Source organism: Neopsephotus bourkii, unplaced genomic scaffold (assembly GCF_033783945.1).
Source record: "Neopsephotus bourkii isolate Nb327-2 ecotype Australia unplaced genomic scaffold, CSIRO-AGI_Nbou_v1 NB_795, whole genome shotgun sequence".
NCBI classification, from domain to species: Eukaryota; Metazoa; Chordata; class Aves; order Psittaciformes; family Psittacidae; genus Neopsephotus; species Neopsephotus bourkii.
This window is the reverse complement of record NW_026901291.1, coordinates 2711645-2728630: the sequence shown is the minus strand read 5'-3', so window position 1 is coordinate 2728630 and position 16986 is coordinate 2711645. Positions and strand designations below refer to the sequence as shown.

Below are 16986 nucleotides of genomic sequence, written 5' to 3'. Positions count from 1 at the left end.
ATGGAGTCACCTGACTCAGCTCGAATGTGGGATACCCTTTGCAGCAGCAGCCCGGCACACAGGGCACTGTGCAGTGCTGAGACACGGCAGCTATGGATGTGCCTGTGGACATACAGGGAAAACCATGAGTGAAACGGGAAAGTCAGCATAGCAGAAACAGAAGTGTGTCCTCAACCCTCTTTGCTAAGCAAGGGAAGCTTTGCAGGAGTATTACTGCTATCTTTCAAGAAGTTTGTTTTGAGGATAAGAAGAAGAGCAATTCATGGAATTAGAACTCCCTGCTCCAGCAGGTGAGACTCAATAACAAGAACTTGGGAATTTCCCCCCCTTGAAAGTGCTATTTAGACTCTTGCTCTGTGAGGCTGGGGTCTCCTGATGCCTTATGTGCCAGTGATGGACACACGCAGCAGCTCAGCTGAAGGAAGAGAGACAAATGCTTACCCTGCCTACAAAGAAATGAACGGAGGTAATCTTAGATCCATGGAAAAGAAATGATTACTCAGCAGGGGAATTTCTGCATGAAGATAATAGTCAGGAACTGATTTCCTCTGAGCTACTTTATGGTTAGCAAGATTAATCTCCCTTCATATGAGGATCTCATAAATGTAGAAAACTATTTTTCCACATTTCCTTTATGGTCAGTGGAGAGTTCAGGCCTCATCAAAACTATAGTTCATCAACGTAGCCTTAGGTGAGGGTGATCCACCTAGAGCAGATATTTGTCTCCACTGGGTGAGACCTTTCCAACACCCACAGCTCAGTAAGGTAAATTCCACCCCAAATTCAGGTGCCAACTTTCTGACAAGGGGAGAGCGTCTTTTTAGAAGAACACCTGAAAGAGGAGCCACAAGAAACAGATACCATAGAATCACAGAATAGTTAGGGTCGGAAAGGACCTTAAGATCATCAAGTTCCAACCCCCCTGCCATGGGCAGGGACACCTCACACTAAACCATATCACCCAAAGCTTCATCCAACCTGGCCTTGAACACTGCCAGGGATGGAGCAACCCACTCCAGTGCCTCACCACCCTAACAGGAAAGAAATTATTCCTTATATCCAACCTAAACTTCCCCTGTTTAAGTTTTAACCCGTTACCCCTTGTCCTATCACTACAGTCCCTAATGAAGAGTCCCTCCCCAGCATCCCTATATGCCCCCCTTCAGATACTGGAAGGCTGCTCTGAGGTCTCCACGCAGCCTTCTCTTCTCCAGGCTGAACAGCCCCAACTTTCTCAGCCTGTCTTCATACGGGAGGTGCTCCAGCCCCTGATCATCCTCGTGGCCTCCTCTGGACTTGTTCCAACAGGAACATGGAAGGGAGGAAGCTCCTGAAGACGTGTGAACTCTGCAGGCGACAGCAGCATCCCACACATGTGGTGTGTGCAAGGTTGCTGCAGATGGGACATGCTATCCATTAGGACAGCAATTAAATGGCTACAAATACCTCTGAGCTTCTCTTGATCACCCTCTTACATCCAGGTAGGATGTAACACAGGGGTACCGCTGTTCTGATGACAGATCTACTTGGAAGAGCATCTGCGCAGTGAACACAGCTATAGACAACAAGCAGAACAAGTGTTCCCCAGGATTTATTCACTGCCCAACTTGCTGGTCTACCCTCAACAGTATTTTGGTTTTTCGACAGTAATTTTTCTGTATTTAAATACATGTAAAACTACTAATAAATGTATCAGTTTTGCTATAACATTTGGGGAAGGAAATGTAATTATTTTCTAAAAGTAAACAACAGGTAACTTTCCTTTAATTGAAAGAAAGTTTGGTTTCTGAATCACAGCAAACCAGGTTCCTGCTTTAAGCAAAGACACCACAATGGCTTGATCTCAAATCCCACAGAAACCTGCATCCACTGTTAGCTTTGTGCACTGCAGGTGTGTAAGAGTCAGAACAGGTCTACACCTTCCTAAGGTGTTGCACTGATGTAAAACGTGTTCCAGCACCACCACAGATGTCACACAAATAACACGCATACAAGGACTTCCAATCATGTGTCTTGGTACTGGAGGAATTCCAGAAAGATAGAAACTTAATCACAGGAGCAAAAAAACCCTTTAGCTGTAGCAGGTACTTTTGTGATGCTCTTTCAGAAGCTGTCACATAATATAGATGCTGTTCCTCTCAGCATCTTTGTAGTTTTGCCTGTAAATTCCTGTCTCCCTGTTCCCATCTATTTTTGGTAAGGCCAAAAGTCCCCCAGAGCACTATAATTACCTCTGTCAGAAATGTCAGAAGAGTTTACAGCTGAAGTAGGTGTTTGCCTGGAACAGGAGAACCAGGTACACCTCATGTGTGCTGGGGAGGTAATAAATCGAGTTGCTGCCACACCGCTTTCAGGGCAAGACTTGGGAATCTGGCTGTACTGGAGGGAGAGACTTCTGTAGCGTGTCTGCTGTGGAAAATCAGAGAAAATAAGTCATATTATCCAAGCCTCTGGGCTTGAACTGTGAGCCACTGAAGACTGAGCCAGATTAAATTATTTTAAATAAAACCTTACTTCATCTGTGGGGAGAAAAACCAGACGAGCCCCTTAATACAGATGCAGTAATTGAGGATACACTGGTGATGTTTGCCCTGCTTTCCCCCTTTCACAGAAGACATATATTTTCACAGAATCCCAAGGGTTGGGAGGGACCTCAAGAGATCATCTGGTCCAACCCCCCTGCAAGAGCAGGGTAACCTACAGTACATCACATAGGAACTTGTCCAGTCGGGCCTTGAATATCTCCAATGTGGGAGACTCCACAACCCCCCTGGGCAACCTGTTCCAGTGCTCTGTCACTCTCACAGTAAAGAAGTTCTTCCTGATGTTAACGTGGAACCTTCTATGCACCAGTTTACACCCATTGCCCCTTGTCCTATCACTAGATATCACTGAAAAAAGCTTATTGCCAGTCCTCCCTACAACATCCCAGGGTTAGAAGCTCTCTGCCTAGTGTGAAATAAGTGAGCTCTTACTTTTAACAAGAAAAGTCAAATTCTGTTACGGCAGTGTTAAAATTCAGTCGCATCAAGCTTTATGTGTAACTGAGCATCCATCCACCTGAGCACTGAAAACTGCATTTTCAACAACACATCAGTTGGCAGGATCTTATTAAGAAATGTAAAACCACCCAAAACACATTATTAGCAAGAGTAAGCCTTGCAAAGACTTTTTAGAAGGATGCTAATGGCTTAGACCTCGAGTTCAGATTTGGGGAATGCAGAATATCAAATAGACACTAAAAGCAGCTTTTGTGTGCATCTTTGCTCCGAGGCACCGGGGCCTCAGGGCATTCCCATCTCCCACTGATTCTATTAAGAATATTGGCTGTGCAGTACACCTCAGAAGTCAGACCTTTGTGTCATAAACTGGGCACTCAACTCTCACTACTGCTTTAAAACTGGGGATTTTAACTGTTCCATCTCTCTAGTTTCCCGGTATTTTTCAGGTCAACAGAAAATACAAAGAAATTCAGATTCTGCAGAAAAAAGCACTTGTGACAAGTGCATTGTCATGTACTTGTGGCAACTCTCAGCACATAACCTCAGAGCAAAAGACTCCATCTCTGGCCATGGATACCCCAACTTCCTCTGTGGAACAGGGGATAGCTGTGGGCTGATACAAAAGCTGCCAGTACCCATTCACAGGGGAAGCAGATTAACACCCTAAGCCACCAAATAATTTCCATTGTGTATATATATGCAACTGCGTGAGCAAAATACCCATGTTTTGCTGCACATTATGCTCCATTATTTTTGAATACAATGCTTTCCCTTGGCATTAGTACTAAATGAATGGTAAGTTGATTTCAGCTGAAGGACTAAACAAACAAGCACTAACAATGAGAATAAATCAGATTGCTGCAGCACTTTCAAGTGGCTGGTAAAAATAGTATTTTAATCAAATAACTCAGCTGTAACTGCCATGAACTGCTGGGGAGGTTAAGGCTCTAGCTCAGTATTCTAGTGAGAAAACACACAGAATTATTCAAACCACACAATTTCATCGCCACCGCTTGACTTGGATTTAAAGCCGAAGATGGGAGGCCGAGTTCCCATCCCCACTGCCAAGTTGAAGCCACCAACAGAACAAGGGTTAATGGAATATTCTGAAAGATGAGCCATTTAACAGAGAATTGCAGTGTGTATAGGAATTCCTGTGGTCAGGCTGGGGTGGGTACCTTCAAAATAAAGGGGGGGTGGGGGGTGGTCTTTTGGTGTACTCCAAAATGAGGCATAAGGCCATAGGACTCTAGACTAGTGTTTATGAGGTGAGAGCTTAGCATGCAGTGGCCACACTTGCACAGGAGGCGACTGCTCCTATACTGTGGGGATACTGCGAGATGAGTAACGGGGAAGCCTGAGCTGCTCAAACAGAGCGATGCTGAAAATCAAAGCGAACACTGCAGGTGATGCCACTCACGTGGCTGAAGTTAGAATGTGGCTCTGAAGGATTTAGCACTCAGTGGACACTGTGGGAACCTCACTTCAGCAAACTCTGTCAGGCCTCTTCATGGGCAACAAGCAATGTACAGTTTGAAACATGTTCTCAGTTAGCATCAGTGGAATGAGACATAATGTGACTGCAGTCTGTGCACCTGTGTCAGATTAAAACCAGTCCTTAGCTTGCCTTAGACATAACAGAGTTTGTGTTCAAAGGAATTAGAGCTGAACAGAGCTGAGAACGTTATTTTAAACCTTTTTTTCTACAGAGAGCCTTACCCAGGGACTGCCAGATGATGTTTTGAGACCAGAAGACAGTCATCTTATTCAAACTTAGGCACAGACCTTCTGAGTTCCCACATCCAGCCCAGCAGCAGCACCCGAACCAGAACACTTCCAGAAAAGCATCTAAAAAACCCGCATAAACCTGCTGGGATCCTGGGTGACCTGTTCCCTCCCTGCAAGAAACTTGTTTCTGGTTCTACATTTACACAGCTACAGCTCCATAGCCTGGCGGTCACGTCTTTGCCTATGGATTAAAGAGTCTCTTCAAATTTATGTTCACCACCTAAGTACTTCGGGGTTATGATCAAAGCGCCACATAAGCTCCCTTTGATACACGGTATGGATTGCGCTCCTTGACTCTCTCGCTTGCTCTAAGGACTTTTTCAACCTTTTAATATTCCCCTCTCTGAATCCTCTCCAGTTCTCAGTGGCTGAAGTGAAGAGGAAGATCAAGTCCCACACATATAAACACGTTCCATTTCTCTTTTCTGCTGCCCAATACTAACACAGGGGTGCTGTCAGAGGCCTCTTAAACCCAGCAGCCTGAACTCTTTGCTAGAAAACATCTGATGCCAACTTAGACTAAAACCAAACTTACCAAAAGGATATGGTTAATAAAACCTACTTTGATTGTGGATGTCAGCATAGAGTTAGAGGTTGGTAACAGTGACAACAGCTCTGGCTTCAGAAGTAAAAAGGACTAAACCATCAACTGTCTCAGTAGTCATAAAAACGAAAGAAAAGGACACACTAATGCAGTAGAGTTTGCTCAATAGAGAGCAGTTGAAAGTGTTGCACTTTTCTGTGAAAGAGAATATTCCTCAACTCTAACTGTCCTGCAACTGAAGCAGGCATTTGTAATGAAACAAAACACTCAGCAGGAAATCTATCACCAGTGCTGCACGGCTGCTCTCCTACACCACTGCTCTGCCCACCCTCACCAGAGGGCCCTGCATGGGCCGGGGTTAGGCTGTGCCCCACACACTGCCCCTGCCCCTGCTCCCCTGTTCTGTCTCTCACAGCCCAACCTGGAATAAAGATCATCCGCTTTCCTCCCTCTGCCTCCACAGGCCAGTCTGTCACAGCACAGCACAGCGCAGCAGGGTCAGGAGCTGCGGGAACAGATGTGTGGCTGCACCAGTGCCTTGAAGCAGGCAGATAGGCGAGATGCTCCCGGCATAAATCAGCACGATCACAGCTGAGCGAGGATGAACAAAGCGTCTGCAGCTGCACTGGCTCAGAAGGACCAAGGAGCCCAGAGAAACGTGCAAGAAAACAGGTTCATCCCTGTGGAGCTGACACCTTCCTCACTGTGCTGGCACTCACCCTGTGCCCAGCTCCAATGGCTGCACTGAATCTGTGTGCAACAGGGGTTTGCATGTTTGCTTCCTGCAGTGATAAGTACTGCTGGGGAGAAGGGTATATGCCCATGATATTATTGTTTCCCTGCCTTTTTTCCCCATTAGGAATCTGTAGGTCTTGCTTGGAAGTGGGTGCGCACATCAGCCGGTGCCAGGCTGAGGTGTGACGTGACACCAGCCATGATACAGCTCAATGGGTTCAATAAACCAAGTGGTTGCTAGATGGTAATATTGTATATACAAAAAATGAGAATTCATCTGTCCCCAGAGTAATTAAAATAATTGTCACCAGAGGAAAAAGCTCTGTGGAATATTGCTCCATATTGACTTTGATGGGAAACTACTTCTGTGACTGATAAATCAGGAGCAGACATTTGTGCCATGAACCCCTGCTTTCCAGTAAGATCTTTAATTGACTTCTCCATAAAGATTATGAATGACTTGAAAACTGGTTTATGCCACAGCCAGTGGTCCTTCACTCTTCACACCAAGTATTTAAATGTCAATCTATTAACAAGTTGTCCACTGGGAACAAGGCTGCCCTTGGAGGCTGGGAGCTCAGGCTGTGTTCCTTATTAGCTCTTTCCTAGTCCCTCTATGGTAATTTAACCTAAGGTAAACCAACATGTGGATGATTAATTCACTTACAAGAAGTGCATCACTGTAGTTTTGATTACCCACCTCTATTATTTCTTCCTGAAAAAGTTAATTCAAACAGTTGCAAATGAAGCCTTTTGAGTCCAGTTTTACCCAATTAAGGTTATTTAAAAGGCAAAAAACCTACAACCCTGCAAAATGCTATGGAACAATTCCCGTAAGACTTTCCCCGAAACTAAGCCTTTACTTTATATCCAATATTCATTTCCATAAGGAAAAACTTAAGAAAAACCAACCCCAACACAAGACTTTATGAGCTGAAGCTTCCCCTACTTTGTGTGTAGCTCTATCAGCAGCTGGGCCAGCCTGCCTCCTGCATTTTGATGCCTCATGCAGGTCCTGAGCTCACATCTGATAGCAACAGATATGGTTAAAGGAAGGAACAAAAAAAACAGGTGGAAATTATTACTGCCTTGCTTTGCCTTGGCACTGCATGTAGAAGCAACTTTGATCATGTCACATTCCCCTGAATACACAGCACGAGAGCCTGAAACATCTCCGTTAAGAGACGTGAAATGCAACAGCAGCCTCCAAAACAATGGAAGAGAAACCCTAAGATGCCTTTCTATACTGTCACATGCTAGTTAGAGGTCCTAATGTGCTCTCCAGCCCTTGCTAGGAGAGGGTCTCTAGTATATACCATCATGCCGTCATCCCTGAGCTGATCCCAAACAGAGCTGCCACTAACCATCAAGCCACCAGGGCCATCCAGCCAGGCACAGCTTCCAGAGGACTCTAGGATAAGGCAAGCCCAGGCCCTTCCTGCCAGCTGACAGAAACCTCACACCACCACGATGACAAACAACCAACAATAACCTCTGACAGGAGCTGCTGGTAATGACTTGTTTCCTGTCTCTTCTGTCCTAAAAAGCTGTCCCAGCCTCTTGACTAAATGAAATCAGTAAATCAACACACAAGGTCCAGGTATCAACTGTGCTCTACATTTAGGGGCAAATATAGTCTAAACAGCCAAATAATCATTCTCCTCTCTCAATACATACAGAATTTATGGTCACTGCAATATTTCAGCAAGGTACTTTCTGAAGGAGGAGCGAGCTGCAGAGCAATTAGGATGAAAAAGAGTTCTGGCTGCCTTTGGCTCCACGGCTCTCATCTGTCACAGAAGGAAATATATGCTGCTGCAGAAAGCCTGCATTAAAAGGCTGGGAGGAGAACATGCACCCCAGCTGCTGGGTGTTGCAGGGGCCACAAGCTTCTCTGTAGTGCCAAAACCAGAGATATGGAAATGACAGGATTTATTAGTGCTGCTATCACAGAAACAATCAAGTCTTTACCTTGCCCATCACAATTGGCTCTGTCTGCCTCACGTTTATAGAAGCTGTCCCAAAGGTTCTGAAGTACATTGCATGAAGCAGTTCCTTTTGGTCTGGCCTAAGATTTCCTCACCTCTGTGGCTCCTGCTTGAGGCCTACTGGTTTAACTGCTACATGAGTACAGAGTCTGACGACTCCACTGCAGTTCTTCACATCCAGGGGTAGTCCAAGAAAGCCTATTCTCCAGCTGTAAAACAAAAGCTACTTGTTTCTAATTCACCCAGATCTAAAGTTACCTCCAGATTAGTATTTATTTTCCACTGCAAACAAATACATATACAAATACAAAAACAATACCTTTCCTTGGGCATTTTGGCTTTGGATGTTTAACAGCAAAGATAAATATAAGGACAAATAGGTGAAACCTCATACCTGTTTACATACAAAGGGTAAACATAGAACTAGTTCTCTTCCTCCAATAAACTTAACTATGTACCTCAATGGAAAGCACATGTGGTTGCAGAGCCAGAGCCTAATCTGGAGCCACAGTTCACTCCTGAGTGTCCTGGCCAAGACAATCCTCCAGGCACCACCACAGGATCCATGGACCCAACAGATATTCATTTGCTGGTGGTGGTTTTTTTATTCACTTCTTTTTATTCGGACAGCCATGCACACAAGGGAGACTCCAATTCCCTGCAGAAGGTAGCAAGTTTCCCCTTTCAGAATAACTGCTAGGGCAGCTGGAGACCACTGCCTTTGCTGTGCTTTAATGAGAAGGTGAATGGGGAGAGCTTGGAGGAGAGGGAAGGACATAGATAATCATGTAAAACTGCTCAAAATGTAGTAAAACAGTTAAGTGCAGGGGAGCCCTTATGCCTTTGAAAGTTAAGCACTGCATGGGCTGTTCTTATGAGAAGGCAGGACAGAAACCCCTGTTAAAAAGTAACCTGGGAAGAATTGCAGTTCCATCATACAAAACTCATTTCTCCAACATCCATCCTGCTCACTGCAAACTTGGAACTGCTGAGCCAAACTCTACCCCTTCCCCTGGAGCAATCTGCACACCATAGCTGGGAGAAAAGCTCCCCAACATCTCTGGAAGCCCCCACAAACCCTGCAGTGCCAGGATAACAGCAGGCCAAGTGACCGTAAGGCCAGCTTACACCAGTCCCGCCTCTGCTACAAGCACTTGGAACACTGAAAGGAGCAAAAGAACTCATGAGACTGAACCCTTACCTCTATGACAAGAGAGTGATGAGAGAGACTGCATTTCTCCTTTCAGTGCTAGTAAATAGGTGTGTGTATCCTGTCTTCCTCTGCATATCCACACCCTGTCTGTAAAGCTATGTGGTTTTTTCTTTGTCCAACTTAATTATCCTGAGTATTTACTGCCCAGATCTACTACCCACAAATGATGTGTTGCAAGCTAGTTGTACTCTTTGGGGGGAGAAAAGGAGAAGGGAGGGGATCCTGAGATCAATAAGTCAGGTTAAGTAGTTCACAGCTATCCCTTTTCATAGAAAACAAGTCTATTCCCTACCTCCCCACACCCCATATCACTGTTGCTACATTATCTGTATGAGCCAGGCATTGGCAAGGAGGCTGGGAGAAAAAAACTGACAGGACATTGTAAGAGAATTTAATGAAGTGGCTTCAAATATTGTATCAAAATAAATGAAGTGAATAATGCAAGAGCTCATTCCAGGTCCCTTCTACAACAATAACTATTGTGCGAGCAGCATATCTGAGGAGATGGGGATGGATGGATGAATACAAAGGTGCCACTCCAGCGCATTACAGAGCAGGGAACAATGGGCAGCCTCAATTGTGATATTTAATTTCAGTAATTCTTTGAGTCCAGACACTCAGGGAGAAAATAGCAGGTGGTAAAGGAGGAGGAGGAGGAGGAATTATCAGCCCTTCTGATCTTACTTAACTATTTTGCTTCTGCTTAGGATGGAGGAAGAGGGCTGATTGCTTGCCTGCCTCTTTGAACCCCCATGCGAGGCTATTGTGTGTCAAGCAGCTTGGTGACAGCCATCAGCAAACAGAGCTGCTGGCTTCCCAGGAGGAGGACACTCGCTTGGCACTTCCACTCAAATTATCTGCCTTTTATTAAGCATATATGCAACAGCATGCAATAGGAATGGCTCGGAGCCAGGACACTGGGTCCCAGCTCCAGCAGCAACCACTGGCCTTGTCTTCAGTGCTGATCCTGCTGTGGATTTGGTTCAGCACATCTTCTGGGCTTGCCAGCACCTACAGCTGCACTCAGCAGACACCTCGGAACTTGGCATGGAAAAGCCCTGCTAGGACCCTGCTTTTGCAAATGTGGCTGCTTATTCACATCCACCTGATGGTACAGGGGGAACAATCCCCTTTGGTATATGTACTCGTGAGGGAGGGACCTCTATTTGGACTCGGAAGCAAGGAGAGGGATTCAAACATTGGCAGATTACCTATTCCCAAATGACTGTGCTTCCCTGTCACTGTCAATAGCGAGGGAACACTTGATATTCTCTGGCTGCTTGCAAAATACCTTTTTATTTCCTCTCTTTACATGAAAAATCCTTCACACTGGTACCACCTTCCTGGGACTGGCACTGAGCACTCAGGTAATGAACAGTGCTGTTAATAGCACTCTTGTTCAAGCTTCGTTTAAACCCTGTCCCTGCACTCTTAACACTGGTTCTGTAAGAGGCTCCCCACTGTTCCCACCAGGGTGCAGGGGCACAGTCAGCAACACAGCAACACCTTTCTGCAGGGGTCATGGGAGCACCACACTGCCAGCAACCAGGAGCAACACATTCCTACCAGCAGTGACAGCAGAGACCCATTGGGGAATCAGCAGCAAAAGCCATTACAACTGTTACCTTTGCTTGTAAACATTCCCTGTGCCTCTGCTCTCATGTTGTCTGACTATTCCCTGTAGGTCTGGCAGACAGAAAGCAAACAGCCAGCACCTACCCCTTCCTCCCCGTCCCAGCTCTGCCACCCACAGCATCCTTCCCTCCTGGGTTAGACAGATCCTGCACCCACTGGTGTTGTCCATCAAGCCTCTCCTAACCCAATTGCAATTCACTGACAGCTTTACTTGCAAATTCCCTCTCTGCACAGCTCATGCTAAGAACCTTAATATTCCTGCAGATTCAGGAAGGGGATTTCCAACAAGCATTAGGAAAATTAAACTTCTCAAGAGCTGTCTCAATCTGACAAGCTATTTCTAGCTCTTCAAAGTACGGTAAGTGAAAATATTAAAATGGGGGATGGGGAAGTGGTAGTAAGCAATTGATGAATTACAGCTAGAAACGAGGGCAGCATAAGTCTGTTTCACACATATATAAGACACATGTATGTATACACACACACACAAATACATGAATATGCATTAAGGCTTCCTGCTACCTTATAACAGAAAATTACAATCTCCCACCCTTTGCTTCCACACGAAGCCAAAGCAGCAGATAACAAAGCAGGGCATTCCCAGGCTGTTTACACCTCATGAAGCCCAGAAATGGCAGTTTTTGTTGCTGTTCTCTTCCCAACAAAATACACACCATGTCCCAGCTAAGTCCCCTTTGCTCCTTTTTCCTGCCTCCTTTCCCCTTTCTCTTTTCCATCCCCTACGGAGCTTTCAAGCCTACACCCCAAACAGAGAAGCTGTTTATAGCCCAGGCCATTGCTGGGTGAGAAGCTGAACCAGGTTTTCAAGATGTAAGGGTCTGACTCTGGAGGAGGAGAGGGTGATGCTATGTTTTTAGGAGGAATAAAGCAGCATAATTTAGCTGGTACCAAATTTTTCTGCACCCTGGAATGGCTCTGGCTCCAAAACCTTGACATTTCCCCTGGTTCAAGGCCTGATTTGAGTCATGGTGCATAGCTTGTCTGTCTGTCTGTCTGTCTGTCTGCTCTCCCTCTCTGCTGCCACTTTGCAGCAATCACCCCCAGTAGCCTCACAAATCATACTGAAATTGGGCTAGAAGAGCATCCTCTTCAATTACAGCCCCTCATCACGGGTGCTTTAGGAGCAGGGGACACAGGTTCTGTACTAGACCAGGGGACAAAGCAATTAGAAAAGCTGATTAAAATCCTATTGCTCTTCAGGGGCTGATGTGATTGTGCGAGGGCTGTGCCGTGCGATGGAAAAAACCTTTCTGAGCTCACAGCCTGCCAAAAATGCCGCTTCAGTTCTATGAACTGGTCTTGCAAAAGACACATTATTGAGTGCTGTGTTGAAGCTACAGTCAAGGGTATGCAGAGAGCTGGGTACAGAGCTAGATCTGATCAATACTGGGGACTTTTCAGCATTACAAAATATTTTGCGTTAAGACATGCAGCCTGATACTATGTTAAGGAGAAACACAAAAGGGACTTAAGTGACCTTGGTATCCTGACTGGTGGAGCAGAAGGGAATGCCAAATGCTAAGAGCAATGCTATTGATTAGACCCGAGAGAGAGAACTGGTGAAAGAAAGCAGTACAAAGTTATTAATGGCAGAGAGGAGGACAGTGAGTTGGGTTTTTGGCTTGCTGACAACAGGATTACAAATAGGTGCCCCCAGTCAGTGAGACAAAGGATTTGCTGGAGAAACAGGGAGGCCTGAGATGCATCTGTGCTGGTGGGAGAATCCCACCAGGAGCAGAGCACAGGGATACAGATTATCCTGGGGGAAGAAGCAACCCAGGAGCATCTGGGGCACCAGCAACATTGCCCTCCCCCAAAGAGCACAGCCCCATTGTGCAGCAGTGCAGGCAGGGCATGGTCCTGCAGCCTTTAAGCAAGCAATCCAGAAGGTGCAACAGAGAAAGCAGAGGCTCATGGATTACCAGTACAAGAAGAACTAAAGCTCTTGGGGACCTGTATAAAGCCTGCTGCTAAGCTCACACTTCTCTACTGATACCCAGTGAGACACCCAACAGCTTGGGCACCCACAGTAGGTGGTGATACCTATCAGATCTGCAATGGGACCTCATGGCACAGCACAGGGTAGAAGAAGGGATCATCAGAGGAACTTCTGACTATGATGGCTGCCTGAAAGGAAGTAGCTCTGTGCTTGGCTACTGAGCATCACCATGCAGGGATGCAGCTGAGGCTCTCTGGACCAGCTCCTCACACTGGTCTCTGTAAGAAGGCTAAGATACAAACACACAAGAGCAGATGGGGGATAAGCTGCAGTGAAAATCTGCCACTGGACAGTCTTCTGCTGAAGGCAGCTGGCCACATCCAGTGTGTGCTAAGATAAGCACTGCTCATGGAGAATATAGTCCCTTTACTCCCATCTTTATTTCTCCTCCACTGTTCATCAGTGCTTACAGAGTTCAATAAAATGTTGAAAATGGGACTCTTAGTCATCATCACATGCTTCTATCATCAAGGCTGAGCAGTAAAGCTCTTTGGATTGTTTTTTTAGGTCATTATTATGTTAACTGACTGTAGTAAGCTCTAATTTAATTAATAGGAATGAAAGTCTGAACATGAATAACCAAATTCCTCATTACACTTCAAAATTGCAGCTTTCTGTTGCTGGCAGTATTGGTTTGAGTACTCAGGTACCAAATATCTAGCCACTGTCCGCATGCCAGCACAGCATCGATCAGAGTTAGAGAAGCATCTGTGACTGCAGAAGGGGAATGCAACAGGAGGCCTCATTTGCACCCACTGAAACAAGGAACAAGTTAAGTTCTGGAAGACATTGCAAACAACTGTGGTTCAGTACTGAACGTGTGCCTCTGGGCTCCAGGGGCTGTTTTAAGGAGGCAGATGCAGAAACTTGTCGTATGTAATCTACCAGCCACCTTTATAATGTGACAGGAATTTCTTAATGAGCATTGGCAGTACATACAAACAGAGCAGCAGTGCTGCTTCTCCAGCCATTAATGTTACATACGTGGGCTGCTTAATTTGGTGCTTCTCACAGAGCTGTCGCAGGAAGCCTGCATAATGAAGGATTTGTTGACAGAGGTCTTCATATCAAATCAGCAAAAAGGTAGAAAATGATCCAGTTTTAGGCATACTTGCTTGACTCATGTAACCTTGGCCCTCCTAACACTCCTGATTATGGGTATGATGTACCAGGTGTTCTGCTTTTCTCAGGCCCTTATTGCTGCAACTTTTGAACTTCATCTGCTAAAGCTTTCACCAAGAAGCCAAGCAGCATACTCACTGATTTCACAGGAAGGAGGCATTATCTGTGCCTGAGGAAGATGATGGCTGTTGCAGACCAAACACACATTCAGAAAGGTGTTTAAACATGTGCCTGTTGCCAAGTGCGCAAGCAGATCATTCTCAGAGTCTTCTAATAGTAAGAAGTGAACTGGAAACAGAACAGAAATCCTAGCACTTTGTGATATCCTGACTTTAGACCTCTCATCTACCTGTCCCCAAGAGGCAGCTCATTCCGGGGCCAGACATGGCAGTGAAGAATAGTCAATCCTACTACTCCTGTGTAGGGAGCTCAGGTTGGCACTAACTCTCTTGCAAGACACAGACCTCTCCTACTTCAAACAGGCACATTATCTTGCATATTTCTGATAGTATGGGATGAGAGTATCATGGAACTGATTTTATATAGTAGCTGTACTACAGGTAGCATCACTGCAGTAACCTAATGCTGTGCATAGACAGGATATGGTACTACAATAAACACAGAAATACGTGACAGAGCTCCTGGGCTTTCAAGGACTAAATAAATTCATCTCAGAGGCTTTTTTTCATGTTTGAGGCATTTCCTAAACGCATCATCTGACAGCAATAACTCCTTGCCCAAGTTAATTCCTCAGTGATGCTTACTGGACTTTGCTTGATCAATACATACAGGAGTCCAACCAACACTCCCTTAAATGACACATGAAAAACTCCTCTAAGTTACAGTACACGAATCCTTCAGCTCCTGCTAAGGATCTTCCACAATGAAGCAGCCCCACAGACCACAGGGGAATGACAGCAGAGAGTCTCGGAGAAGCTGAATATATAGAACCAAATCAAAGTGTCTCCTGTGTGCTCATTTCATTTACATCTCATTCATTACGGAAACAATGTGTGAAAGTAGTTTCTAGAGCTAATGAATGCAGGCTGCACATCGATTTAATACCTATTTCGCTTTTTCAAGTCACTTACCTCCATAGAACTCTAGTTCCAAAGTAATTATTTAGCTACATTGCTCAGACTTTGAATTCACTGGTGTATTAATGCAGCTTGCTCTAAACCACTATATATTTAAGACTGCTGAAGGGGAAGCTCTTAAAATGAAGGAAGACAGGAAAGAACCAGCTTACCTGATTTATAGGACAATTGAGTTTCTACTCCAGATTGTATTCATGCATAACATCTCTAAAACAAAAGAGCCAAATTGCATCAGATACACTTGCTGTTGTTAACGTGCCTGTATCAGTCTATCAGGCTAGCTACTCACATGGAAAGACTCAAACATGAAAATAAAGAGACAACTGCAAAAAGGGGAAAGTAATTAATAACACTTACAGAAGACTTCTTGCTGTCAGCAGGGCTCTTTATCAGGCTCTTCTGAAGAGATTGCCCATGAGAACCACAGCTGCAAACTGTTACATGTAAACACCATTTAACCACCATCACTGCTTTTATAATGGGAGAATAGAAATTAGCCTCCTTCATTTGCCAATGGGATTCTTGCCTGAAGCACAACCATTTCCTTCTTGAGATGCCCCAGAAGGTCTCACTTACAAGTATGGACCCTGTACTGTAAGAAAACTGAATATATGCAAACACCCCTATCAACAGATGATAGGTAGATACACACATACAAAATCTCTATGGGAAGTTGATTTACTCTGCTATTAGCAGATTGATTAAAAGTGTTTGCTGGCATACAGATGGCCACAATCCACTCTGGCTTCTCCTTGAGTAGAGCTCAGGATCCTGTTCAGTGACTGATACATTAAGGGGTGTGGGGGGAGTGATGCCTCTTCCTAGTTTTGTCAGAGACTGCCTATGATACTTTGAGCAAATCACTTAACCTTTGTGTTCTCTGCGCCAATAAGGAATCTGCCCTGCTCAGAGCACTCTGAGATCTATGGACAAAGAGCACTGTAAATACTATGTATTATTTATAGTATTGCTCTATGGATAATAGCAAGCTACAGCTGCTGGAGACAGCAGGGACCTCTGAGCAAGCAAAAAGGCATAAATCTGAATGTCAGTATCCTTAGCATTGTAGCTGGCGGCTGTTTTGTCCTAGGAGAACATTTTGGTGGTTTGTGCTACCAGATGAACTTGCTGTTAGTTCCTCATGTTCCCCAGAGGCAGCTAACACAGAAATCTGGATTTACCATAGCAGCTCATTGGTAAAGCAATTCTGACAGCCTGCTCCCAGCGTGGCTTGTACCTGCTCTTTCCAAAGGAGAAAGATTGGCCATGCCGTGATGCTTCTGTAAGACAACCTTGCACGCACGCACGCAAGCATCAGACTGCCAGCTGAGATTTGGCCACTTCTACCATGACCTCCACATTGCTTAGGGGAAGTCTCTGTGGACACAATGTAGTGATGTGTAAAAAGCACCCAAAATAGCTCCGGAATTGGATGCAAGTGGGCTGGAATACTGCTGAACCTGCTGGGAGGCTGCAGGGCTTTGCTGCAGCACTTAAGGCTGCTTCCCTCACCTGAGAGCTCATCCAGAGCTAGAGTGGGCCCTGCACTGTGCTGTCCTCACTGCTGCACTTTGTCCTTGAGCTTGAATAGCACTGAGTAATCCAGGCCTTGGCAAGAGGTGCTGAAAGAAAGCAAAGACCATCTGACATGCAAGTATTGATCTCCAAACTTTTGGGCACATTTGCCCTATTTATACCAACTTACTCTATTAAATTTGTCATCAAAGGCATTTAGCCAAATGTGGATCTTCCCAATAGCAGCAAACCCAGAAACTCACATATCAGGCTTTCAGGCTACAAATATGCATGTGGATTTATTTGCAAATAGATTCAAATCTTGGA

The 16986-nt window shown here is 45.2% G+C and overlaps 1 long non-coding RNA gene across 1 annotated transcript; it reads right to left on the bottom strand.

Annotated features, from left to right (window-relative positions):
* Window positions 1-237: 237 nt before the first annotated feature.
* Window positions 238-15611, bottom strand: LOC133213268 (uncharacterized). Its single transcript, XR_009725754.1, has 4 exons — window positions 15502-15611; window positions 15297-15351; window positions 2232-2406; window positions 238-514 (listed from the first exon to the last, which is right to left on the bottom strand). It is a non-coding gene; the product is annotated as an uncharacterized LOC133213268 (long non-coding RNA).
* Between the last annotated feature and the right edge of the window lie 1375 nt (window positions 15612-16986).